The sequence below is a fragment of the Oryctolagus cuniculus genome, chromosome 16 (assembly GCF_964237555.1).
Source record: "Oryctolagus cuniculus chromosome 16, mOryCun1.1, whole genome shotgun sequence".
NCBI lineage: Eukaryota > Metazoa > Chordata > Mammalia > Lagomorpha > Leporidae > Oryctolagus > Oryctolagus cuniculus.
Genome location: NC_091447.1, coordinates 12068938 through 12094893, shown reverse-complemented (window position 1 = coordinate 12094893; position 25956 = coordinate 12068938). Strand labels below are relative to the sequence as shown.

General features: G+C 39.4%; 1 long non-coding RNA gene and 1 pseudogene across 2 annotated transcripts in view; both read left to right on the top strand.

Moving 5' to 3' along the window:
• The window catches only part of LOC108177211 (uncharacterized), a 31348-nt gene extending 7163 nt beyond the window's left edge, over positions 1–24185 (top strand). Inside the window, exons 2-3 of one of the 2 annotated variants that reach the window (XR_001794015.3) lie at positions 15–235; positions 22978–24185. This is a non-coding gene — a long non-coding RNA (uncharacterized lncRNA). Of the gene's footprint in view, positions 1–14; positions 236–10022; positions 11209–22977 lie in introns of those variants that run through there. The other variant, XR_001794014.3, reaches the window with a different exon arrangement.
• An 839-nt stretch (positions 24186–25024) lies between these two features.
• LOC127492701 (U2 spliceosomal RNA) lies at positions 25025–25135 on the top strand (annotated as a pseudogene).
• The last annotated feature ends 821 nt before the right edge of the window (positions 25136–25956 follow it).

Here is a 25956-nt window from a genome sequence, read left to right as displayed (position 1 = left end):
TCCTTCTGCAACAGGAGTGGGAGAGTGACAGTGCTGGTCTTACCACTGTCATTCCCCTTTCTGATCATGCCACATGCTCAAAAGAACATTGGTGACACCTACTATGTGCAACTAAACAGCAGGCAGTGTGGAGGATGAACAGAATCCTGACATCCTTCTCACAAGAAAGCAAACACTTAAAGCCATTTGGCTACAATCCTCAAGTCTCACAGCTGTCATCTGCTGGGAAGGTTTGGTAAGTAGAATCCTGACTTTGGGACTCATTTACATCATCCCAGTAAACCCAAGTAAAATTTGTTTCAAAGCAGTCCTCTCTCATATTTTACTGACACATTTTCATGTTGCTGATCCAGAGCACAGATCATCTTGGCTCAAGATCAACTTCACGGTTACTTCCAGTGGTTTAGATTCCCTCATACTAGGCATCTCAGAGTTCCTAATGTTCTTAGCCTGATTCGGCTCAATTCTAACCCTCAGAAAGGAAGATGATGGACAGATATGGTCTCTGGCTCAAGGAGTTCGTGTCTTAATCACGCATACTAGTGGTGGGGGTTATCATGATTCTATTGCCTGACTTTTGCCACTTTGATAAAGAGCGGGAAGATGGAAACTAAATCCAGTCTATCAAGGTCAATAATGGAACAGGATCTCTGCCCTTGTAGTTCTTGGTTAGGCAATTTCTTTTTTTTTTTTTTTAATTTATTTGTTTATTTGAAAGTCAGAGTTACACAGATAGAATGAGAGGCAGAGAGAGAGAGAGAGAGAGAGAGGTCTTCCATTCACTGGTTCACTCCCCAATTGGCCGCAATGGCCAGAGCTGTGCAGATCCGAAGGTAGGAGCCAGAAGCTTCCTCTGGGTCTCCCATGTGGGTGCAGAGGTTCAAGGACTTGGGCCATCCTCCACTGCTGTCCCACAGGCAGGCCTCAGCGGAGAGCTGGATCAAAAGTGGAGCAGCCAGGACCTGAACTGGCACCCATATGGGATACCACCACTGCAGGCAGTGGCTTTACTCACTAGGCCCAACGCTGCCCCCTAGGCAACTTTTAAAAATAATTTTAACAGTGAACTTCAATGCTCACTTATGTAGCAAGCATTGTTATACATATGAGCACCTGTTTGGTCATTTTATTCCCTGCAAAAATTGTAGTTTTATCATCTCCTTTTTAGAGATAAACTCAGCACTCAGAGGTCACACAAGTAACAAAGGAAAAGACCCTGGATTCAGACACAGATGATCTTATTTGAGAGTACATCTTTTAACTGTAATAGTAAATGCCCACGCTGGATACCGAATTTACAGAATTATGTGTTTATTTCTTAGAATATTAGTTCTTTAAGTGCTGTTCTAAAAAAAGGAGATTCTATGAATAGATAAGTTTGAGAAACATTGCATAACCTTGTATGGGACTCACGGCATATTTTAATATATTAAAGTTTTGTTTTTAAAGTACCCTAGGGAGGAACACAGTTTAGCCTTGAGTAATATAAATTCGCGGGAGGCATTGTGCACAGCAGGTTAAGCAGCTACTTGTAGTGCCTGAATTCCATATCTAAGTGCCTGGGTTTCAGTCCCACCGCTGCTTCTGATCCAGCTTTCTCTTATGTATACCCTGGGAGGCAGCAGATGATGGCTCAAGTCCTTGGGCACCTGCCACCCACGTGGAGACTCAGATGGAGTTCCTTGCTCCTGGCTTTCACCTAGCCAAACTTCAGCTGTTGTGGGCATTTGGAATGTGAACTAGTAGATGGAACATACTCTCTGTCTCCTCTCACCCCACCTTTCAAATAAATAAAAATTAATAACATGAAAGTTTCTAACATTTTCAACCATGCAACACTTTGCACCAGATAATTTCTGCTGCTAAAGAACACTTCTGAAAAACCCACATTTAGAAATAATGCCCAGAGAAAGGGATATAAGAAAAAAATACCATGTTTTTGACAAAGATAGCTAGTTTGGAAATGAGAGGTCCCTGTAGAGTCAGGAGCTGGGGAGAAGTTTCATGCTATGTTTCAATGAAGTAGGGTTTAGATTTAGCCTACAGTGCTGTCTATGTCTTTCTCAGCCTTCCTCCTCCCCACCCCCAACCCCGTTGTCCCCATTGTGTGTTTTATTTTATTTTATTTTTTTTCTTTTATTTTTCTTTTATTTTTGACAGGCAGAGTGGACAGTGAGAGAGAGAGACAGAGAGAAAGGTCTTCCTTTTTTGCCGTTGGTTCACCCTCCAATGGCCACTGCGGCCAGCATGCTGCGGCCGGCACAACGCGCTGATCCAAAGCCAGGAGCCAGGTGCTTCTGGTCTCCCATGTGGGTGCAGGGCCCAAGCACTTGGGCCATCCTCCATTGCACTCCGGGGCCATAGCAGAGAGCTGGCCTGGAAGAGGGGCAACCGGGACAGAATCCGGCGCCCCGACCTGGACTAGAACCCAGTGTGCTGGCGCCGCAAGGTGGAGGATTAGCCTTTTTAGCCATGGTGCCGGCTACCATCGTGTGTTTTCAAAAACCTGCTTGGTATGTTCCATGTTGGTCTTCTCTATACTGATAAGGGAAAACTTTGTATGTAGTAATCTTAAAGTAAAATGTTTACAGAAGCATGACACCCAAGTATAAAAGTATGCACATCCTAAATGCCAACTAATTTCATAATGTGAACGCATGTGTGCCACTAAGAATATTGGTATGCCCCACCTTCAGTGACTACCCATGCACACCAAGGGTAACCACTACCTGACGTCTATTCGTACAGGGTTGTGTTTATTTTAGTTACACTTATAGCTTTAGTAAGATATAATTGACTTTATTATACTACATATATTGAAAATTTACTTGCTAATGAGTCTTGACTGATCACACCTAATAAAGGTAATGAGCTTGCCCAGAACCCCTAGGTTTTCTTTCTTAGCTTTATAGTCCCCTTTCTCCAAGCAACACCGATCTGCTTTCTATCAGGAAGGATTAGTTTGAGCTTTCTAGAATTTTCTGAAACCATAATCATACATAGGCATGCTCTTTTTGTTTGAGGGGTATCTGGCTTATTTCACACAGCACATTTTTCTTTTATAATTTGAGAGGCAGAGAAAGAGAAGGAAAGGGTCAGATAGAGAGAACTCCCATCTATTGGTTCACACATCCCCTCCTCCCCTCCAAATGCCTCGAATGGTCAAGGTTGGAACAAGGCTAAAGCTTGGAGCTAGGAAGACAATCTAAGTCTTTCATGTGGGTGGCAGGTACCCAGTTACTTGAAATGGCCTGCATAGGCAGAAAGCTGGAGTCAGGAGCTAGAGCCAGGTATTGAACCCAAACACTAGGATGTGAAATATGGGCATATTCACTGCTACACTCAAGTCTTCCTCTCATTCAGCATAATTTTTCTTTCAGGTTGTTTTGTGCATCAGTATTTTGTTCCTTTTTAATTGCTGTGATTTTTTTTTCACTGTATGAATAGATCACAATTTGTTTCTCTCTTCACCTGTTGAAGGACACTTGAGTTGTTTTCAGTTTGGTGCAATTACAAAGAAATCTCTTATTAACATTTGTGTTCAAGTTTTGTGCTGACATATGCTTTCCTTTCCTTCTTGTGAAACCTAGGTATGGTCTGGTTTGATTGTATGGTTAGTGTATGTTTTAACTTTTTAGGAAATTTCCAAACTTTCTAGAATGGATATATCAATATCCATCGCTACTACAATCATGCAGTTGTTCAATATCTTCACCAGGAGTTAATATGGTTGTTCTCTTTTATTTTAGCCATTTGTTTAGTGTATAGCAACAGTGTGCTGAGATTTAATTTGTACTTCCTCAGTAACATTTTGTTACATGCTTATTTTTCATATGTACATATCTGTTAAGTATTTTGCTCTTTTAAAAGTTTTATTGTAACTTTGATGTTCTTTACTTTGAATGCAGCCTTCTAACTTGAAACCATTTTGGAAAAGGTGTATCCACTAATTTGAAAGTCAGAGTTACTGGGGGCTGTAAGGTGAGGCAGGGGGAGGGACAGACAGAGAAAGAGAGATCTTCCATCTGCTGGTTCACTCCTCAGATGGTTTCAATGTCTAGGGCTGGGCCAGGCTGACTCCAAGAATCTGGAGTTTCATCTGGGTCTCTCGCACAAATGGCAGGGGCACAAACACTTGGGTCATCTTCTGTCTTTTCAATAATCTGTGAATCATTTTTGGATGTACTCATTTGTATTTTTATCAATTTATTCATTCCCATTGAAGCAGGTGATGAAGGAAAAGCTTTAAATGTACTTCGATGGTGTTTAGGAAACTTACACTTAGGGGTACCAAAAATTATTGTGAGAAGCAAGTTGTAAGAAATGGATCTGTATTTTTTTTCCCTTTGAGTCTGAATTTGCCATTGATCCAAACTGTACTTGTCATATCTTGAGTATTAGAGTAAGGTAAATTCATTGATTGATGGAGAACCTTACCAATTGGCACTCTAACATTTTAGTAGTCTTATCATTTTCACCTCTATCCTGGAGTCTTACTCTGAACATATATAGCAATACTAGGCCAGTGGGTGCTTTATCAAACTTCCTCTTTCCAACATACACACACCCACAGACACACACTCACTCACACTCAGGTTAAGCTCAGCAGAGGTGGCAAATCTTTTTCTGCCAAGGACTGTTTGAATATTTATAACATCTTTCACAGGCCACATAAAATTATCAATTTAAAAATTAGCCTGCTATAGATGTATTGAATTTCCAGTCCCATCTATGGTTGCCCTGGCAGGACCAGACCAAAGGATTTCACAGTCATAGAAGGCCCATGGGCCCGGTGTTCTCCACCCCTGAAAGGGACCACACAGTGAGAGAGCAGCGGTCAGGAAAAAAACCATCACCATATCTCAGCCTTCCTGACTCCCTGAAGTTGAACTTCCACCCTCCAGAACTATGAGAAGATAAATTTATGTTGCTTAAATTACCCATGAGTCTATGGTATTTTCTTATGGCCCAAGTACAATAATGAATGATCCACTGGGATGACATGCTCTGTAGTTTTCTTGGTTTTATTGTTGCTTAGTTTGCTGCAGGGAGTGAATTTGCCAATTATCATAGAAGACTTAGGAAATCATTTTGCAAGTCGTTCTTCTGATGATACTACTGTTTTCTCATTGATTCACTGCCAGGCGCCTGTGCTAGCTGCTGACTCCAGAATCCTGTTAACATAGAACCTAGGAGGCAACAGTGATGGCTCAAATTATTGAATTCTTGCCACCCGTGTAGATTGAGCTCCTTTCTCCCAGCTTTGGCTGGGCTCAGCTCTGGTCACCGAGGGCATTTGGAAAGTGAAACAGCAGATGAAAACTTTTTTCTCTCACAATCTCTCTCTCTTTCTCTCTAAAACATTGTTTCTTAACCCTTGCTATATAAAATTCCTGAGTAATTTGTACATGTGGTATTTGGAGGGTCCATTGCTCTGAAAATGTTTGTCTCCATTCATTGGTAAAAGCCTTGTATTACACTGTTGACCTGATATTGGATACCCACACACTCTAAATATTAGCAGCCTCCCACCTACTCAGATTCCCAGCAATTTGAACACTGATCATAGGAAACAGTTGATCAGGAATGCAGGATAGAAAATGACTTTGAAAAGATGAGATTTTCCTTTTCATGAAAAATAAATCCATAAATATTTTCAATTATCATTAAAGACTAAACTATTGTAGTCTCCTTTTTAAAAGACTATTAACCATTATAGAAAATTGATCTTAAAAATCCCTTCCAAATCCTAAAGATTCTATTAAAGAAAGTGACAGTTGCTTTATTTCTTTACAATGCTTTTAATGTGCATATTCTACAAACAACATTGTAATTAGGTTAATGATGAATTATCTCAAGTTTAATAATACAAGATGTATTATGCAATTACAATTCTTCTGTTCCCTGCACCATTTCTTATTATAAAAAAGGTAAATGAACATCTTCATGATTGAGGGTTGTACTTTGTGAATTATATGCTCAAGGACTGTCTTTGACTTGGTAATGTGGATGGAATGGGAGATCATTCTGCTTAAATGAAATCAGCCAGACACAGAAAGGGAAATATCACTTTTTCTCTTCAATGTAGAAGTTAATATATAGAATATAAAAATCATGTGAATGCCATGCTTTCTGGTGTATGGTTATAAATATTGTCTTCCTTGAATTATACCATCTGCATGATGATGTTACTCATCTCTCCTCACTCTCCGATCCTTGTCACAAATCTCACATGTGATATTAATGTTCCTGTTTCCAAGCAAATAGTATGCATGTGAATGTATATAATATCTACACATGAGTGAATATGGCAAAACGTTAAAAATTGCTAACTCTCAAAATTTAAAAAATAAACTAAAAAATGGAAAAATAGACTGCCAAAAGACAAGACATGTCTTTGATCAGACTAAAGCTCTTTTTAAAAACATTTTAGACAGTAACATCTTAAATAATTCTTTGGAGAAGAAACAGAGCTTTCTCCCTGGAATTCAACAATCCTCACACCCTATTTCTTACTTTCTGACAAAGTGCCAGATCAGAGTTCAGCTACCGGGAAGTGAACTTGCAGTTGAGACGTGATATTTAGGTAATTTTGAAGTTCTCCCCAAAGCTCCAGATGTTTGGCATTCTATAAAGAAGACATCACATGGCTGGATTTTCCACTATGCATCTGGATGTTTTGCTATCACAGGCACATTTTCTTGGCTGTTATAATAAACAGTCATTTCTTGCCATGATTCTTTAGGATGCCAAAGATCTTAACGTGACAGCAATGAAGCAAATTATGTATCTCCCACACATCAGTCTAGTCAAGGTAAAGGTGATGTTTGAGAGTGAATATTAAAGAAATGTATTATAAGTTGGTGTGTTTTCACCCTTTTATGGATAAGCGAGACAAGAGTAACATTAGTTTATTCTTTGAGAATTGACGAACACTGAAGTATTTAAATGAAGGTTTTTAGTAGTGATTCCAGATCTGTGTATTTCCAGTGTACTTTGAGTAGGAAAGTGAAGCAACACCATGCAGTCTGGCCAAGATTACACAAAACCATGTGCCCTGAGAAACCTGGAGAGAAAGGACTAATAGGTTAATTTAGCTGGATGAAAGACAACAGGAACTCCAAGGGGCTGAGAGTTGACTAATTTCCTACACAAGGGATGAAAACACTTAAAAAAGTGAGGAGAACTTGCCAGGGATATGAAATTTCAGTTCAGGGAAGGAATAATTCAAGAGGTCACTCTACAACTGTAGTTACCAATATATTGCATTCTGGAGGTGGACCATTAGTTCTATGGTCAGATGCTGTTTAAGATGTCCGTAACCAAATTTGAAGTACCTGGGTTTGAGTCCTGGCTCAAGTTCTTGGTTCCAACTTCCTCCTAAAGAAAATCCTGGGATGCAGCAGTTCTGATTCAAATAGTTGAGTTCCTGCCACCAACATGGGAGACTTGGGTTGAGTTCCTTGCTCCTGGCTTCAGCCTCGCCTAACCCTGTCCTTTGCAGGCACCTGGGGAGTGAACCAGCAGATGGGAGCTTTGTTTCTCTTCATGTATCTATCTCTGTCTCTATCTCCTTCACAAAGAATAAACAACATAATATGCTGTATTCTAGAAAAATGCTTTTAAAAGTACATGTAAAAGTGCTTATCAGATGCTAATTTGTTAAATTTAGTCATTCCACACTATACATATATATATATGTATATATATACTTCAAAACAACATGCTATACACAGAAAATACATGCAATTTTAGTTGTTAATTCTAAACATATGCTTAAATATATTTTTTTAAAGAAAGGAGAAAGACAGCCTAAGAAAACATGCTTGTGATCTGAATTTGGCTCAAGCACTACCCAATTTAAATCTTTGACTTCAGTCTAACTTCCATCTTTCATGGGAAAGGCTATGGAGTCTACTCTTCAAAACTGGAGACTAGCCTACATGAAACTAGAACACACTTTTTTCTTATCTCCAAACTATGCACTTCCATTATATTTCTTTGTGTGGTTACGGTATAGATGTGCTTTCTCCTACATATTCTTTTACAGAATCATGGAGTTATCAGTATTTTTAAGTAATGAAGACATGAGTTCATGTAGTTCAGCTTTAAATAGAGCTGCATTGTCGCCTTTGTATAATGCAGTAATTGCAAGCATAGGCATTGGAGTTTGAACTGGTTGAAGTACCAACTTCAATATTTCAAGTCGTTTGATAATGGGAAAATGAGTCACTTCACCTCTATGAACCTGAGTGTGCTCATCTGTAATATTGGAAAAGTAAGAACTCTCCTTCGGAGGGCTGTTTGGAGAAATAAATGAGATGATGCCCATGAAGCACACAGCTCAATGTGCAAGGAATACTAAACAGTCAATAAATACTGGTCGTGACAATTATGTTATACAAACTATGAATAGAGAATTTTTGTTTCAGAAAATCATTGTCATCTATACACATATTGCTGAGTATATATAATCTTTTCTATTTACTTTGGATTTGAGAAATAGATTCATTTAACTGCATTCATTTAAAAAATGTTCATTCACCATTGAGTATGTGACAGGTACTTCTTTGGGATTGGGTTTATAATGTGATGAAGAACCCAAAGTCCGGGCCGCCAGGAGGAATGCAACATAGTGGAAGAAATGCCATAAATTAGAGAAGAGAGAGAGAGAGAGAGAGAGGCTGAATCATGTGATGATGCATGTTTTTATGAAAATAAATGATTTGGGACATTTACTTCAGGTCAAGTGTGCAAGAATCACAGTCTCTTAGCTTGGGATGTTCAAGAATTTAAAAAAAGAATTCTGGCGATGCTGTGGCTGAGGAAGGGAAGGGCTGAGCTACAAACGCTGTGGTCTAAGTGAGAATCAGGGTCATGATTATGTAGAGTTTCAGATCATAATAACCCAATTCCATGTTAGTCAAAGGATAGGCAGGTATTAGAGGGCTTTGAATCATAAAATGTTGTGATTTCACTTAGGTGTTTAGAACATTGGCTCTGACAGTTGAGTGGCAGATTGTGAAGGATAGAATGGAAAGAGAAAGTAGAACCCTGAAGTATTGGTTGCAGTAGCTGAGGCAAGAGATAATTGCCCCTGTGCTAGTGGCAGATAGTGAAATGTGATAGAATTCAGAGTGCATTGATGGCAGAGTTAACAGGATTTGCTGATGGATTCACAGAATGTAAGCTAAAGCAAAGGTCTAAGTTACATTTAATAAATGATAGGGACCATTAATTTGAGAAAGACTGGGGAAGTAAAGAGTGAAAAATCAAGAATTCTGCCCTGCTCATGCACCCTTGAAGTGCTTATTAGGCCCCCAGGGGGATGTAGAGTGGGCAGAGGTCAGGGAAGGGGCAAGGAGAGGGATGTTTCCTCGGGAGAGGGCCTTGCAGTACAGGACTGGCTGAGGCCATCTATGGCGTGTGGACACAGAGGAGAGCTAGACTGAGAACAGAGCCCTGGAAAATTCCCAGACAGATCCAGGAGAGGGCAAGGTTGAGGAAGGGATCCTATTTCATGTTTCACTTGAGCAAAAGGAAATGTAGTGTGTTACTTATTTTTTGTCCCTCCTTATTCTATCAGTTATTTCATACTGGTTAGAGCCTCTAATCATGTATTTTATATACATATTGTATTTGATATAACTATTTCTCAAGATTTATCATTGGTCCCACAAATTATGAAATAAGAATTCAATGAGCTCTGTTTTGAGCTACATGTTCTACAGGATACATGGAATTTACAAGGGAGAGTAGATGGAGCAGTAGTCGTCAAACTCTGGACACACTCTTCTATTCCCAGAGGTTATTGAATAGAAAGCATGATAATTAACTTATAATTATTATGTAAAGCAATTCAGAATGATACCTACTTGGTGGAGTAATTTAAATCGCAGACCTTACATGACATCATTTTGGGAAATGCAGATTTCCCACGAGAGGGCAAATGTCTTCAGTAGCAGAGTGAAAGTAAATATTACTATTAATAATGAGCACCAGTGGAAAATTCTGTCTTTCAGAAAATACTCAGATAACTTACACGGAGTGGAATATGAGACCATGCAAAGAGGGTTAGAGGAAGTCCAGTGAACCAGAGACATAGTAAAACCCCTTGCTTTAGACATGTGCATTCCGGAGAACAGAACATCAAGAAGAGTGAATGCCTGACCAACCTTGTCCAGTTGCCCAAGCAACGGCTGTGTCTGCTGATTATTGTTAAATGGTTGTTGCAGCAAATTGAGCTCTGTTTAACATAAATTCCAAACTTCATTAAAGTCTGGTATTCACGCAATGCCTTCAGTAAGTGCTTCTGTATGATTGTGTCTGTATCTGAATATGTTTATGATGTTTTATAACATGTAAAATAGGGTGAAGTGCTAAGGTTCACTCTAGGACAGACAACCACTGCTTCAAAACTTAAAAGTTTGGAAACTCGGTTTAGAAGTGGCAGCCAGAAATAGCCAGAGGCATAATTTACCTCCTCCACACCTTGCCTTTGGAAACTGCAGGTGTATTGGTGAGGATTTAACTAGCTAGAAATTGTGAACTGGAGGTTTGAGCCAATCTTAAGCAAGATCTTCAGAAACACAGTTCAATGTATATAAAATTGTGCTGTCTTGATCCAGTTTGGAGGACTGGCTAGGGGTCAGTTAGAGCAGTCCTCTCTTCCTGAGTCTATACCAACAAGCATTGCCCTTGCGAGCTGTCACACTCAAGACCCACATACACCGGCCCTAACCACCAGAACCAGGGACCAGACAAGTAGGGACAGCTTCAATGCTTTGGAGTCCACAAAATTATCCAAATTAGTCAACCCACAGGGAGTCCTAGGAAACCTTGCTTAGTCTTATCGCACCTGCCATTCATCAGCTGCCTCACACAATTCTAACTTGCTGTGACCACATTTTTCAGTGAAAGACTTTATTAGGGCCTGCCTAGTAATAGTATATCTTTCTGAGCCAGATGTAATAAACAATTTTGTCTTTTATCTCCTTGACCATATGTATGTTATGTCCCACCATCAAAATTTTTTTAATTTTATAAAACATGAACTCCTGCTTGATATCTAGAATTCACTTCAAAAATTAAATTCGTAAGTTATATTTTCATTATATAGAAAATACTGATATGGTAACCCTAAATAATACCAGATGACATATACTTAGCTGGCTGCAGTAGAAGCGGGCCAAGGAAATTGTGAGAAATGTAGACCTGATGTTTCATCCTTGATGAACTGAATCGCAATCTCCAGATGGTACAAAGTGGGAATGTATGTTCAGTTTTTCAGGTGCATGTATGATATAGAAGACCTCCAAATCACTGATACAGAAGATTTACAAGAGATATTATCTTACCCTCAAGGACTTTGATTTTGATTGAAATCTTAGACCTGTTGATTACTGCTGTGTTATGCAGAGTGAGTTACCTCTGAGATTCAGTGTCCTTATTGATAAAATGAGGATAACCATTTACTGGCTTAGTGTGGCTATTAAACAAGGAATTATGTAAACCTGTCTAGCAAACACCCAGTGCTTGGAAAATGAAAGCTATTATTATTATTATTTTCTTATTTATTTGAGAGACAGAGACACACAGAGAAAAAGCTTCCATTTGCTGGACCATTCCCCAGATGCCTGCAATGGCCCCTGCCTGAGGTCAAAGTCAGGAAGTAGACCTCAATCCAGGTTGCCCATGTGGGTGGCGGGAACCCAATTACTTGCACCTTCACCATCACCTCTTAGGGTCTGCATTTATAGGAAGCTGGAAACAAGAGCTGGAGACAAGTAGTCTGGTATAGAATTTGGTTGTCTTAACCACTAGGCTAAATGCCTACTCTACTATTATTGTTTAAAGAAGAGCCTATGTGTATTACCACGACACATAACAATGTTTTGGAGCCAGTACTGTGGCATGGTGGGTTAAGTCACCACCTGCAATGCTGGCTTCCCACATGGCCACCAATTTGAGTCCCAGTCGCTCCACTTCCAGTCCAGCTCCCTGATAATGCATGTGGAAAACCAGAAGAGAGAGGATGGTCCAAATCCTTGAGGACCTTGCACCCACATGAGAGACTTGGATGGAGTTCCAGGATCTTGGTTCAGGCAGGCCCAGGCCCAGGCATTGTGGCTATTTGGAGTGTGAACCAGCAGATACAAAAAGATTCTCTCTCTCTCTGTCTGTCTCTCCCTCTCTCTGTAACTCTGACTTTCAAATAAATAAATAAATCTTTCAAAAAAATCCAGTGTTTTGATCAATGATAAATCACATATGTCACACAACTTAGGTATGAAGTAAGATATCCTATCTAATTTTTTAAGTACAGTCTATGGTTTTCACACAATGACAAAATTGCCTGACAGTGCATTTCTCAAAGTTATGTATGATTGTACCAGAAAAATCAGTCAGGAGATGCAGATATTTGCAAGTTTGAAAATAAGAGATCAAAATGATTAAATCTTTCAATAGTTCAAGGCCGAGTATATTCAACCTATTTTGTCTTACAAAAAATAATATATAGTATGGCAGTGTTTGATCCTCAAAGTCGAGTTCATGAATAAGATGTTACATAGTCATTCATCCAGTAAGTGCTTATGGAAGACTCACCTATATGATTTATCTCAGTTGCTTCACTGATGGTTTGGATGGCTTCCTGCTTAATGGCACACTTTTCAGTGACTATGCTGGAATTGTTACTGTTTATCTGGAAGGTCCTGATACATCCACAATGAATCTTTTCTCTCACATCCTCTCACAATTTTTATCTTCTTTGAAGTCCTTGTATTTTCATTAATAAAAAAGCACATCATGCAATTAAGGAATGCCAAGAAGTTCCAAAGATGAAGTAATTACAAAGCAAGTTTTAGATTGGAAGCCATTAGAGCAATTGGCAATAAAAATGTTCCCAATATGTACATACTGGGGTGAATGATCTAGTGTCTAGGCTGATATGCATGAGTACAAGTTCTGTAATATCATAAATGGCCCAAAGGAAGGATCGTATTTTCTATTCAATATGTTTAATGATGATGCTCAACTTGTCTTGATATTATACTCAATTTCCTCTTAGCATTAAAAGCATAATGAGGTTATTATGGCCCTGTTGCTCAAAAACCACCATTACTAACATTATTCTATCATTCGTCCTTTTCTATTGCAAAAAGAAAAGGAAAGAAAAGATGTGCATTTGAGCCCTCCATTAGGACTAATAATTTTCTGGGTCTGGGGGCAGGTGTTTGATGCAGTGCCTAAGATGCCACTTGGGAAGTCTGCATCCCATACCAGAGTGCCTGGGTTCAACTCCTGTCTCTGCTTCTAATTCCAGTTTTTTGCAAATGCTCATTGAGATGGCTCAAGTAGTTGTGTTCTTATCACCTGTAAAGGAGATCCAGGCTGAGTTTCTGGTACCTGTTTGGACCAGACCTGGCTATTGTAGGCAGCAAGTAAGAGATCTTTGTCCATTCCTCAAGTAACAAGAAAATAAATACATGAATAAATATAAACTTTAAAAGACTAATCATTTTCTTCACCACTCAATGGTTGAATGATACTGAGTACAGTATTAGCTTCTCTGAGCCCATTTGTTCATTTATAGAATTAGCAATGATAACATCCACTATCTAGAAACTTCTTGGAGATTAGCTCAAATACAATATATAGATGTACGGAAAGTAAATGTCCATGCATAATACAAATCCATTACTATTTTATTTTAATGAATTCTGTTAATAGAAGACTCAGTGTTTGGCTAGACTACTTCTTCTTACATATTTCATTATTTCCAATTCAGTCACACTAAATCAGTGCTTCCTTTTTAGCTCATCTTCTGCTCCCAGCCTCATACGACCAGGCACCTTCTAGATCACTGCCATTGCTTCAAGCACATAGGGACAGAAGTCACCAACAGGGAAGTGCAGAGTGTACTCTCCAAGTCCAGCGCCCTCCCTGGGAAGTACAAGGAAGATATGAGCTCTTTGCACAGCCAGAAACAAAGAGGTTGCCCAAGGTTGTCGTGATAGCAGTTTTCTGTCGCTGTGCTTAGATTTCTCCCAGGCCCAGTGCAGGAGATCCAACGTTGAAACAGGAAGTTGGGGCCGGTGCTGTGATACAGTGGGTTAAAGCCCTGGCCTGAGGCGCCAGCATCCCATATGGGCGTGGGTTTGAATCCCGGCTACTCCTCTTCAGATCCAGCTCTCTGCTATGGCCTGGGAAAGCAGTAGAAGATGGCCCAAGTCCTTGGGCCCCTGCATCCACATGGGAGACCCAGAAGAAGCTCCAGGCTCCTGGCTTTGGATTGGCGCAGCTCCGGCCGTTGCGGCCATCTGGGGAGTGAACCAGTGAATGGAAGACCCCTTTCTCTCTCTCTGCCTCTCCTCTCTCTGTAACTCTGACTTTCAAATAAATAAATAAATCTTTTAAAAAAAAGAAAAAAGAAACAGGAAGCCAACATTCAGTGTTTAGCCTGCCACAGAGAAAGGGATTTTATTCATGTTATTTAAATTCTCTCTGTTCTCAGTTTCAACATATTTCAAGTAAAGACATTCATCCTTCCCTAGGACTACCTCTCAGGACTGGAGCAGAAAACTTTCTCCCAGATAGAGACTGCTGTGAAATGAGTAGAGATAGATTTATTTTCCTCTTGGGAGCACAGGTACTGCAGTTAAAGGCTCCAGACTGTGTTTGAACCTCAGGGCATAATGTCAGTGTATAGAAAGCAATTATCGATTTCCCTCTCAATGACACTTTTCCAGTATCCTTTTATTATGCTAGTAAAATAGAAATGAAGAATCCAGCCATTGTAAAGGCTTCATTTTGGAGAAATTTTTTTTTTCCAGCAGAGAAAGATTCTTTCATGAAAGTCTCACCTCCCAAAGAAGCTTATCTGTTCACAAAAACTCTTTCTTGAAATAGATGTACCCACTCGACCTAGGTGAAATGCTGATATGACTGCATTTCTTCCTGGATAAGTCACCTCCTGCATTTGTCTTTAATACCGAGAGGATAAAATCTTGGAGGGAGGAAGAATGGTGTCATTTCATCAGTGTCTTTTAAAATGACACAGGTACTTCCACTCAACGAGAGAATCGTGACCAGGCATCCTGAATACTTCGTAAATATCCCTTCTTTGGCAATAGCAACACCTCCCTCCCAAATTAAAACATGACTCCTGTCTTCTATCAGAAAACAATCAAAATAATTTCATCCAATTATTATTTTATGACCCCAGAACCTGGACTTCCGTCTTTGCAAAAAAGGGTAGATTTTTACCAAATTAATCAGATTCTGTATTTATGCTACTGTGAATAAAAATCATGAGGAGAAACAACACAGTGAAAACGGCACATTGTCATCAATCTCAGACATGTCATCTGTGACCCCAGAAGCTGTAACCATCTAAATGAGACCTCTCTTTATGCAGGAGGCCCACAAGCACACACTAATCAATGAAACTCTTCATGTGGCACAGGCTCCTGTCTTACAGGCATCAGTTCCCATACAGTGAATAAATACAACACGCACAGCAAATCAGTTTAATTCTGAAAAACATTCTTTAAAAGCAATAAAGTTGACAGATATATGGGATCACAGATGCAAAAAGCAACATATATTTATCAGGGTGATGACCCAACACTCATTTTGGTAGGCGTCACTATCTCTTTCCTGCTTTTGTTGGGAAGGATTTCTACAGTGGATGTAGTTTCAACAGGCATTTAAGTGATGAACCGACCACAGTAAATGAGCACTTTGGGTAAAGCATGGGCTTTGACTGCAATCACTTATTCTGGATTTGTCCTCATTCTCTTGGGATGCTGGTGAAGAAATAACGTATGGTAAACTCACAAGGACAAAGAGAAGAGGAGATGGATGATGCCACTCTGGGAAATGGAAAACAGAGGAACAGAAAGATGAAGCCTGCAGCTGGACCAGCCAGTAAGACAGGGAAACTCATTTGGTGAAGATACAGAGAGGCTATTAAATTAGTGGCCTCAGATATAGTAGAAGTTGGAGATGAAGGGTAGGTTTGAAAATAAAAAAGATCGGGTGATGGACAAATAATTTGTAGAGCATATGAGGATGCATCTGAGAGGACAAGGGCATGTTACACCACATGAAACCACAATGAGTGGCATATACAGTTGGGCAATGATGCATTTCTTCTATGTTGAAGTAATTGTTCAGATCTTTCTCCCATTTTTATGTGACTATGTGATTTTTTTAACTACTGACTCAGTGCCCTTTACACAGTGTTTTTTTTAAAGGTCTATTTATTTGAACAACAGCATATGAGAGAGAGAGAGAGAGAGAGAGAGAGAGAGAGAGAGATATCTTTCATCCACTGATTCACTTCCTGAGTGGCTGCAACAGCCAGGTCTAGGCCAGACCAAAGCCAGGAATTGGGAAATCCATCTTCACTTCCTACATGAGTGAGTGGCAGGGGCCCATGCACTTGGGCGGTTTTCTGCTGCCTTCCTAGGTGCATTGGTGGGAAGCTGGATCAGAAGCGGAGCAGCTGGGACTTGTACTAGTTCTCCATGGGAACTTGGGATGCTGGCATCACAAGCAGCAGCTTAGCCCACTGTACCATAATGCTGACCCCTATACTGTGGTTTTGATAGTCATATGTGTTGCACAGCTTCTGTTTTGTGAGTTTTGCTTTAGCTCTTAGGGTGTTTGCAAAAGAGGAATTCTTAAGTATATATTGTCAAAGGTATTCATTTTCCCTTCTATATGAACACTTCTTCTACCCTTGTAAGGTCATGAAGATAATTTGTTTATACTTTTTTGGATGCTATAAAGTTTAGCTTTCATATTAAGTCTTAATCCACTTGGAATCAATTTTGTGCATTTTCTGCAGCAATTGAGATGAGCACATGATTTTTATCCTTCATTCTGTTGATGTGAAGTATTCTGTTTCTTGATTTGCATATGTTGAACCATCTTATATCCCTGGGATGAAACCCACTTGATCATGATGCATGATCTTTTTGAAGTGTTGTTGGATTTGATTTACTAGTGTTTTGTTGAGAATTTTTGCATCTATGTTCATCAGGAATAATGGTCTATAGTTCTCTTGTTTGGCTGTGTCTTGTCTTGTTTTGCAATCAATGTAACGCTGGCCCCATAGGATGAATATAAAGAGTGCCCACACTTCTCATTTGGGGGGATAGTTTCATAAAAATTTGTGTTAGTTCTTCCTTAAAGTTTACTAGAATACAGCATGAAGGCATCTAGTCCTGGGATTTTCTTTGTCAGGAACTTCTCTGTTACTGATTCAACCTCATACTGGTTATTGGTGTTCAGTTACTCCTTTTGGTTTCTGTTAGCATAGAGTATCATTTGCATCCTTCTACTTCCAGCCTGTGTGTGGCTTTACAGGTAAACTGAGTTTATTGCAGATGGAGTATCAATAAGTCTTGTTTATTTTTATCTTTTAAGTAAGTCTATGGGGGGTTTAGTACATCTACTTTCAAAATTATTATTAATGAATAGTGATGTAGTTCTCTTACTAAAAGAAAATTGTTCTGTTTATTTTTAACATCCTTTGTTGTTGTTTTTTTCTGATGGATTTCATACTGTTACATGTTTCATGATGGTAGTTTCCCTTTCTCTGTTTCTGTGTGTACAACTCCCTTAAGCATCTTTTGTAAGGCAGTTCTGATGGTAATGACTTTGGTGACTTCATTCAGTGTTTGTTTATCTTGGGAAGCCTTCATTTCATTTTCATTTATGAAACATAGATTGGCTGGGTCAATTTATCTTGGTTTGTACAGAAATACATCATTCCATTCCCACCTAACCTGTAAGGTTTCTGTTGAAAGTATGTTATTGTTTTGGTAAGAATTCTCTTAAAAGTGGCTTAGCACTTCCCATTTGCAGATATTAGAATTCTCTCATTGGTTGTACTTTGAGAATCTGACTACAAGATGTCATAGTGAAGATCTTTTCTGATCATTTTTTTAAAAGATTTATTTTATTTATTTAAAAGACAAAGTTACAGAGAGAGGTAGAGACAGAGGAAGAGAGAGGTCTTCCATCCACTGGTTCACTCCCCAGATGGCCACAATGGCCGGAGCTGCGTCAATCCAAAGCCAGGAGCCCAGAGCTTCTTCTGGGTCTCCCACATGGATGCACGGGCCCAAGGACCTGGGCCACCTTCTACTGCTTTCCCAGGACATATCAGAGAGTTGGATTGGAAGAGGAGCTGGAACTCAAACTGGCAACCATATGGGACACCGGAGCTTCAGGCCAGGGCTTTAGCCCACTGCGCCACAGCGCCGGCCACCTTCTGTTCATGTTTTTGTTTAGAGTCATATGGACCTCCTATTCTAGGATGTCTATGTTTCTCCCCAGATTTGGGAAGATTTTAGCTATCATTTCATAGATTCTTTATACCATCACTTCTCTCTTTTCCCACAAGTATTCTTAAAATTTGAATATTTGTTCATTTAATGGTCCCAAAGTTCTCAGAGGTTATCATCATCCCATCTTATTTTTTATTGTCTGGTAGATATTTCAAACACCATTTTATGTTCAAATATTCTTTCTTCCTCTTAATCTGCCTGTCATTGAGGCTTGTAACTGTGTTTTTAAAATTTTGCTGAGTTCTTCATTTCTTTTTAAAAATATTTATTTATATTTATTCAAAAGTTGGAGTTAGAGAGAAAGAGGGAGAGACAGAAAGACAGAGATCTTCCATCTGCTGGCTCACTCCCCAGATGGCTGCAACACTCACAGCTGAGCCAGGCTAAAGTTAGGAACCAGGAGCTTCATCTGGGTCTTCCATGTGGGTAGCAGAGACCCAAACATTTGGGTCATCCTCCACTGCTTTTCCCAGACCATTATAGCAGGGAGCTGGATAGGAAGTGGAGCAGCTGGGACAAGAATTGACACATATATGGGATGCTGGCATTGCAGCTGGCAGCTCTACCAACAATGCCACAACACTGGACCCAAGTTCTTCATTTCTACAGTGTCAGATAGAAGCTTTCTATCTCTTTGCCAAATTTCTCATGTACAACATTCATTGACTTCCTAATTCTATTTGTCTATCTGAATTCTTGATATTTATGCATCTGGTGAATCAGTTGTTTCTTTCCCCTTTAAAGGGTGGCTTTTTGGATGAAAAGCTTTTTTCTGCAGACGAATCTTCCTTCAGGTGTTGGTTTGGTTGACTTCTTGGGCTTTAGTTCCAGCAGGACCGTGAGCTGTGATCTCCTCACCATCTTTCCCTGTGACTGACGGCAGTGTGGCAGGGGTGTGAGTGTGTGTGTGGGGATCCTCTCTGTACCAGAAATGTGTGTGAGTCCTGGTATGGTGGCTGCGGTCTTGGCAGTGCCTGTCCCACTTCCCCAATTAACATGCATGACTGCTGCATTCACCTGTGCTGGATTCGGGGGGCTGCTTCGGAAGAGGGCTGTGATAGAGCAGGACCAAGGCTGCCATGGTGTGTACTGCCCTGGGGTGAGAAGTCTGCAGAGGAGAGTGCCTCCACTTTTAATGTCCTGGGAGTGGGAACCACCTTGCTGTGCAAAATCACCTGTGCTGTGTAATGCAGGATGCTGCTTGGGCTAAGGTGAGAGGGTGACTGTTGCTGGAGAGTCTGTTTGGGATTCTGAGGCTGCAGTGCTTTGGGCTAGTATGGGGGCTATGAAGGAGCTTCTGTCTCTTAGGGAAGCGTTGATTCTGACAATGACTCCTTTTTCAAGACGGCACTGCATTGCCACAGCCTGTGCCCTGGGCGTCAGGGAGGGGACAGAGAGTTCCTTCTCTGGGGCAAAGCTACTCTGTCACTTCAGGGAGCTGCTTTTGCTTGGGGGATGGTAACTGCGGTTTCCTCCTGTAGGTACCACTGCTGATGTCCAGTGTCCCGGGAGATGAGCTCTATGGGGATCTTTCCCCTGCAAGGTGGATTCCTCCCTACTTTGGGCCCAGGGTAGTGGCTGCTGGCACACTTTCTTCCTCTCTTTATGCTTCCATCCTGTGTCTCTGTATACTGGGGGGTTCCTGTGTCCTTTGCTGAGTTCCAGTGTTCTCCCTTGAGCAGTCAACTCAAAACCCAGTTATTTACCTGCACTGTGATTCTTTTCTGTGGGGGAGGATATCAATGCTGAACAGGTCTACTTAGCTATCTTATGTCTTTCCTGTTTCATGAATTTTCCACCTAAAGATATTAAAGCTTCCCATTTCCCTTTCATAATTGTTCTTGCCTTCTATGCAATATTTATAAAGCAAAAATATGTTTTCAGTAAATATTTACATGGTACACTTTCTTCAATGTTTGTTACCTTCCCTATGTCCTTATGTTAAAGTTCATTTTCACAAAGAGAACATAATTGGATCGTCCCTCTTTGGTAGTTAATCCAATCTAAAATTTTGTCCTTTAGTTGCATTATTTAATCTCTCTCTTTATATATATATATACATATATATTTATATAAATGCTGTTGATACAGTAGAATTTAAATAATCTACTACGTTGATTTCTCATAGTATCATCTATTCTTTGTCCCTTTATTTCTCCTTTCTGTTGCTCTCTTATTAATCAAGAATTACTTACTATTTTATTTGCTCTATTATATTTTTAGTCACAAGATTGTATTATTCTTTTAATGATCAACATAGAGATTATAATTTACATTGATTACATTTGATCATAAACTAGTGCTTTGATCACTTATTGAATATGAAGTGTCAAAGAAGTTTACTCATACCCTCCACTTCATCCCTTGTGTAATTTTTATCTAAATATTTTCTTTCCACCTATCTTATAAGCCCATAAGTTATTATTTTAAATATATAATATTGTTTTTTATTTCCCTACATTTTACTTTCTTTGATACTCTTTATTCTTTCAACAGTTCTCTATTTGTATATGGGCTTGTCTTCTTTAAGTCTAAAGACTTTATGAGAAATATTCAAAAAGTTTATAGAAAGTCCATATCATAAAAGCATGAATTTTTAAAATCGCACCCCCCCAGAAAAAACCCTCATTCTAGCTATTATGACATGTCTGAACAAGATCTAGTTTGAGACACTAAGGCGGTTGAGACACCAGTTCGAAAAGAGCCCTGGAGTCTGTGCTGTGGTGTAAATCCACACCTGTGGTGCCAGCATCCCATATGGGTGCCGGTTCAAGTTCCAGCTGCTCCATTTCCAATCCATCTCTCTGTTGTGGCCTGGGAAAGCAGTAGAAGATGGCCCAAGTCCTTGCACCCCTGCACCTGCCTGGGAGATCCGGAAGAAGCTCCTGGCTCCTGCCCTTGGGTCTGCACAGCTCCAGCCATTATGGCCAATTGGGGAGTGAATCAGTGGATGGAAGACCTCTCTCTCTCTCTCTCTCTCTCTGCCTCTGCCTCTCCTTCTCTATCTGTGTAACTCTGACTTTCAAGTAAATAAATAAATCTTAAAAAAAAGAGCCCCTATCAGAGAATTATGAGTTTTGTTAAAATTAAAGAAGAAAAAACTTCAAATTTATGGTGAAGTTTGGATAGAAGAATTGTGAAATCATTCATGGAAAGTTTATGGGGATCATGCACTGAAGAAATAAATCAGTTTAGAAATGGATAGCTCATTTTAAGAAGGGATGAACCAATATTAACTATTCGCATTAATTTGTGAAGGAAAATCAATTAACAGCACAAGCAAGAGCTGGCACCCTAGATTCCTAGTTGGATCAGCTTATGCAACTCACTTGAACATATAAAGTGGAGCAAACCCTTGGCTCAATGGGTGCCAAAACTTTTCATTCAGATTAGCTACCAATAAGAGCAAAGGATTCAATGGAAAATCTGAACTAGTAAGATCAATATTCTGAAGGACTTTTTAGAAGAATTGTAACAGGAGATAAAGCATGGCTTTGTCGGTATGATCCCAAGGACAAAACACAATCAAGGGAATGGCTACCAAGAGGTGGAAGCGGTCTGGTTCAAGAGGAGGAGAAGCTATCAAGAACAGAGTATGACAGCATTTAAAAACATTTTTGTTGATCAAAGACTTTAGCTTATTGACTTTCTGAAAGACCAAAGTGTTTTGAGAAAGCCAAATCTTTAGCAGAAAATCCTACAGGAAGCTTCCCAAGAGAGTCCTTCTCCTCCATGACAATACTTTTGCTATTTTCATCATTAAATCAAAGCTATTTTATGAGTTTTGATGGGAAGTCATTAGATGACCACCTTACAGTCTTGACTTGGCTCTTCTGGCTTCTTTTTGTTCCTAATATTTAAGAAATTCTTAAAGAGTTATCATTTTTCTTCAGGCAAAAACGTAAAAAAGATTGTATTGACATAGCTAAATTCAGGATGTACTAAATGTCTTGTATCATCTTTTACAAAAGTCTCTTGACCTTGATGAAACTTACGTTGAGAAACACAGGTTATATTTTAACATTTTATCTTTTCATTCCACTTTTACATGAACTTTCAACATTTCCCTCATATTTTAGTGTTTCCCAGGATGTGTATTTGCTGGCAAAGAATTTTCTAGCATTTTTCAGTCTGAAAAATACTCTATTTCCCTCTAGAAGGTAAAATAGAGCTGATATGTAATTTCTTGGACCTAAAATAATGGTTTTATGTAATTCAGTGGAATTTGTTCAGTGCAGAGCTTGCCTGTGAACTTTATATACTATATACAATTTATATAAATATTTATATAAAAATAAAATTTATATATATTATGTAATTTATATATAATATTATATATGATATATAATATAATTTTATATATAATATTTAAAATGAATATTGAGTTCTCAGAAATTGGAATACTTGGTTTATGGTGCTAGAGAAAGTGTATCAGGGCTAAATACTTATTTACTATAGTCAAGGCAAGAAAAATGTAGCTAAATATTCCTTTTTTGACAGTTAACAAATAATATTTAAACTTAGAAAGTTAAAACAGAGGATATGGAGATAAATTTGAAAGTCGTGGGATACAAATAAATACAACTTACAAAGTTTGATATTTTTGCCTCTACAGGGAGGGATTTGGCCAGAAGTGTGGAAAAGAAACTGCTGTTTTTCACTATTAAATCCACTGGACTATTGCTGAGTATATGGAAAATCTCTGTACTATCTTCTCAAGTTTTGTATAAATTTTAAGGGGTTCAGAAAAATAAAGTCTTTTTACAAATTCACATATATGACATTCAAAAGATGTATTTGGGAAAATAGTGATTAAATTATAAAATATTAACCTCTGTGCTAATTTAAGCTTCTTTCTTATTCTTACTTATTTTCTACCATTCTAGCATAGTCTTTTCTTGGGTTTCTCATTTTGACAATAGTTAACAATTTCTAGAAAAAGGCAGCTTGATCACTCTACTTGCTAGGTTCTTTTAAGAAAACATTGTGGAACCCTCATCTTTCAACCAAGACCTTGAACATTTACTCCCATGCTTCAATAAGGAACTGAAAAAACAGTGCATGGAGACCACTCCAAATACCTCACATTACTCCTTAACCTACTGCTTGGTACAGGGCTAAAACTTACCAAATAAAAGCTATCTATGTAACACAGAAAGGCAGCATTTTCTAATGTTAAGAGTGATGTTGGCAATTGAGTTTCCCAGGGTCATATCCATGTCCTAATCAACAGCTTGGGTTTGGAGGAACAGTTGATGTCTGAACTTGACCAGTGCACCCTAACAATTCACAGCATGGGGCTCCTTCACAGCATGGGGTTCCTTCAGTCTGAAGCTGTCAGTCTTGCTGCTCCTCATCAAATGTTGCAGAGCACCTCGGCACCCTCCACCCTCTACTCAAGGACCTTCCGGAATGTTTAAGCAAGTCTCATAACGCTCCCCTTAGACTATCCACAGAGTTTCTTTCCTTACAGAGAGTTACCAGTCTGCCTCCTCTTGAGCCTCTTTCTTGAACTCCTGGTATTTAAATCTGTTTGAAACTTCAAGAATCACTCCTGGATTGATTCATCTTGTGACAGAAGCCACTCTTGGATATGAATGAAGCCTCTCACCAACTGTATCTTTTTCCAACTCCTGTGGAAATCTCAGCTTTCCAGGATTCTTCTTTGCTACCAAGAAGCCTGTTAGTTTCTTACTCTCTTTTTTACACTCACATCATGTAACATCATCTCTACAGCTGAGGGTGATATTAACCTCTTAGCAATTTGGGGACACTCACAAAAAGGAAATATTCATTTTCATTTTCTTCCTCTTGTGATTATTTATTTCCCCCAAGATTATTTTCAGAATGAAATTTTCTAAGCTTAGTTTTAGGTAAAGTGTTATTTTAGCTTTTTTTTTTCTTTTTTGACAGGCAGAGAGGATAGTGAGAGAGACAGAGAGAAAGGTCTTCCTTTGCCATTGGTTCACCCTCCAATGGCCGCCGCGGCCGCTGCGCTACGGCCGGCGCACCGCGCTGATCCGATGGCAGGAGCCAGGTACTTATCCTGGTCTTCCATGGGGTGTAGGGCCCAAGCACTTGGGCCATCCTCCACTGCACTCCCAGGCCACAGCAGAGAACTGGCCTGGAAGAGGGGCAACCGGGACAGAATCCAGTGCCCTGACTGGGACTAGAACCTGGTGTGCCGGCGCCGCAAGGTGGAGGATTAGCCTAGTGAGCCGCGGCGCCAGCTAAAGTGTTATTTTAAATCTTGGGCAAATGGATCTATACATTTTTGAGTAATAAAGAGCAAAATAGATCACATATTCTTAAATTTTCTCACATTAGGAGCTAAGGAGAAAGTGTAAAACAATCTTTACACTCAGGATCCATTGAGTGCTCACAAGAGAAGCAGAATGAATGGAATTAAAAATGAAAGTTGCTGTTTTAAAAAATAATTAGTTCTAGAACAATATCTTTGAATGCAAGCTTAACCTGCCTTGAAGGTAAGGGGAGGGTTATGTTAGGAAAAATATATGAAAGGTGCCTTTTCATTACTTCCTGAATTCACCAACAATCTCAATAGGACACAGAAGTTGCTCCCTGGAATTTCAAATTTGTACATAATGTCAATCAATGTGTTCACTTAAATCTTTCAATGACTCTTTTAATTCTGAAAATAAATTGTTTCTCAGTCTTTTGGCTAAGATCAAGTGTAGTATCTGCTCTTTCTAGTTTAATTGTGAAAATAATGCTAATTCATACTAAATGAAATTTTGTATTTGAAATGTTTCAAAATTTCCCAACATATTGTATCACATATACTACATAAACACTTATTTCTATTTATAAATACGTTATAAGATTTTGAAATAATACCTGTGTATACCTGAACACTCAAATACACATACAAATTAATATGAGAATGTTGGCAATATGCGCTATTTAGTGACTTAATTTAGCTTAATTAACATCCTTTATGTTACCCGGATAAGAAAACCTCAATTAAGAAATATTTAGGGGCTGTCATTGTGGTGTAGCAGGTAAAGCTGCTGCCTGTGATGCTTGGGCCCCTGCATCTGCGTGGGAGACCCAGAAAAAGCTCCTGGCTCCTGGCTTAAGATCGGCCCAGCTCTGATCATTCCTGCCATTTGGGGAGTGAACCAGAAGATGGAAGACTTCTCTCTCTGTGTCTCTGCCTCTCTCTCTCTCTGTAACTCTGCCTTTCAAATGAATAAATAAAGTTTTATAAAAAGTTTAAAAAAATAAGGATGGAACTGACATTGTGGTGTCAGAAGATGGCCCAAGTGGTTGGGCCCCTGGGTCCACATGGGAGACCCAGATGAAGCTCCTGGCTCCTGGCTTCAGCCTGGCCAGCCCCAGCCAATGTGGCCATTTGGGGAGTGAACCAGTGGATAGAAGACACCTCTCTCTCTCTCTCTCTCTCTCCTCCCTCCTCTCTCTTCTCTCTCTTTCTTTGTAACTCTGCCTTTCAAGTGAATAAAGTAAATATTAAAAAAAAAAAAAAAAACAAGGAAACAGGTACTGAGTGTCCTATATGAATGAATTTCCCATGCCTTATGTATCTTTCGCTCATCAGGCATGTCAAATTGTC